At 37.1% G+C, this 2,539-nt stretch overlaps 1 pseudogene across 1 annotated transcript; it reads right to left on the bottom strand.

Annotated features, from left to right (window-relative positions):
* Nucleotides 1–1,055: 1,055 nt before the first annotated feature.
* LOC106000086 lies at nucleotides 1,056–2,524 on the bottom strand (annotated as a pseudogene). Its single transcript, XR_001175776.1, has one exon. The product of XR_001175776.1 is annotated as a dehydrodolichyl diphosphate syntase complex subunit NUS1 pseudogene (transcript).
* Nucleotides 2,525–2,539: the final 15 nt, after the last annotated feature.

The following is a 2,539-nucleotide window of genomic DNA, read 5'->3' as shown; positions in this document are numbered from 1 at the left end:
TCATATAGAATGGCTACTGAAATACTAACTGTAGTTTAGCTCTATATTTTAATAAGCCTTTGATTGAAAATGGCTCACTAATCTTACTTCATAGCCTAAATTCTATATTGAGGACAGTATTATTTTCCTAGAAAAATGACATAAGGTCATTTCTATACTACCAAGTAATATTGAGATTTGAATTTTCCTGTACATTAAAGGTCAAGAGTTCATAGGTGAAGCTTCCCTAAAGATATGAAGACTGTGAACTATAATTTTACTTTAGTAGGAAACTGACATTTTTAGTAAGGGATGGTTGTAGTGTATGGAGCAAACTTCCTAATACAGCACTTCTATAAATATTTGTATTATTCAGTCTCTAATTCTTTCCAACTTTAAATGATCTCCTCTGTAAAGCAACCTTGGTAACTCTACCATAAAAATTAAATTACACTTGTTTTTATTTATTTATTTTTTTAGTTTAATCATTTTTATTTCAAGTATGTTTTAAAAATCATAAATGGGGTTTTGTAATTCAAAGTTGAAACATTTTTTCTTCATCACTTTAGAATCTGGCAAGCAATTCCAGACCATGCTTTCTACATCCAGCCTTCCATTGTTATTTTGCAGACTTCTGAGACCTAGTATTTAAGCTAATCCATTCTAAATGTACATAAGCACTGTACACTTCTTGATAATTTTTTTGGAAAAACGTCCATTAAATAAAAATAGTTTCTGTTCCAGGATCAGCAATGAGGGAATAGTATTAACACACATATCAAGAAATCACTTATTCATTTGAAAAATAACAGAACCAGTGCTGTTCTCTGCCATGAAAGAGAACATGGAAAATTAAATTATCTTCACAGACTCTGGTAATACTTTTACATACTATACAGGCCTCAAATCATACATATCTTTTATACTAAATTACCATTGGGATTTAGTGAATAAAAATCCCAAGTGTTATTCCAAAGAGGAACCAGTTACTTTAGGGCAGGTTGGGGAGGGGGGGAGGTAACTTTTGTCAAATGTTTATTTTAAATAGAAACAGTACATGGAAATATTTTTAAAATAACTTTGGGCACTACACAGATATTATTCATTTTAAAAAATCAAAACTTACTTTCCTCTTTTTAGGAAATTTTTTTACCTTGACTTTTAAGATTATAACATTTGCCCTATTGATTTGATTATGACTAATTCAGTATTTAAGAATTTAATAATTAAAATTTTTAATTTTGTATTTCAGTGTATGAGTTCTTTTTCAAATGAGCTTTACCACTCAGAATAGACACCAGAGCAACATTACTAAGAAATGAAATGGACGGACAGCTGAAGACAGGTATTCCCTCTGCCTGACAATGAGGACACTCTGAATAACTTCATTTCTCTGAAGCTCCTTAAACTCAGAATGTTTCCATTTAACAAGTCCATATATTATTCTTAAAAATCAAAGTTTGGTCACTACAAAAAGACTGGACAAAAGGTATTCCTTCTTCAACACCAAACAACAACTAAAACAGCTCCAATCATTCCCTCCTCTCCCCACAGAAACAGGGAAGTGGCAGGGGCTGAAGCCTTTAATCTGAAATCTCAGCTCCTAAAACATCGCTGCTATTTTTGTTTCAAGTTGCAGGTTTGTGTATTCTTTCTCCAACACTCCCCCCATTTCTAAGTGTATTTCCACACGCTCGCACACACACATACACACAAGCACACACTCATTCACTCTCAAGTAAGACACTTTTTTGTGTTTGTTGATAAATTATGAGGAATATGAACTAGGTGTATACAGGGTTTCATAGGTGCTTTGTAAACATCAGAGTCACTTGAGTCCTTTTCTCCAAAAGCCTGAAATCAAATTACACAACCAGGGATCATTACTTTCCCAGACGCTGTTCACAGGCTGCATCCTGACGAAGGGCAGAGAAAAAGTCCTCATAGCTGATGTTTTAGGTGGGAAGGCAAAGAGACAATTTCAGTCAATCTGATTTGCCAGGGAAGAAAACCTAATGTGCTGTCCACAGGACCAAACTTCAATACTAAATCAGGATCAGTGAAACCATTTGAACTAAGTAAACTGTCTAACATATCTACATCCAAATCTGTGGCTCTCTTTTGCTGCTTGGCTACAAACTGGCAGAAGTCTTGAGCAGCTCTCACAACATCTGCTTTTCCATCTTCTGGGGACAGCACCTTCAGTACCAAATGGCAATTTAAAACTTGATCATCTTTTTCATTACTATTTGCAAACTCCGTTGAGTATTTGGAACAATCCAGACCCAGAAGTTCCTGCTGCTGTTTTAAAATTTCATCCATCAATCTGGAATTATTTCTTTTGAAAATTCCTTGGTGGTCGTAGACGCTGATGTAGGAGATCCCCACGGCCATACACCACACCACGAGGCTCGCGATGTCCGAGAAGCTGGGCCTCCGGCTCCTCCTCGGTGACCACCAGGCCCATGTGCACCGGCAGCTTCTCCAGGGCGCGGACCTCCGCGCGCCCCAGGTGCCGAAGCGCAGGCGGAGCCGCGAGGTGAGCGCGCGGTGCCGAGCA

This window comes from Dipodomys ordii, unplaced genomic scaffold (assembly GCF_000151885.1).
Source record: "Dipodomys ordii isolate 6190 unplaced genomic scaffold, Dord_2.0 Scaffold208, whole genome shotgun sequence".
Classification (NCBI taxonomy): domain Eukaryota; kingdom Metazoa; phylum Chordata; class Mammalia; order Rodentia; family Heteromyidae; genus Dipodomys; species Dipodomys ordii.
This window is presented reverse-complemented; position numbering and strand designations above follow the sequence as displayed.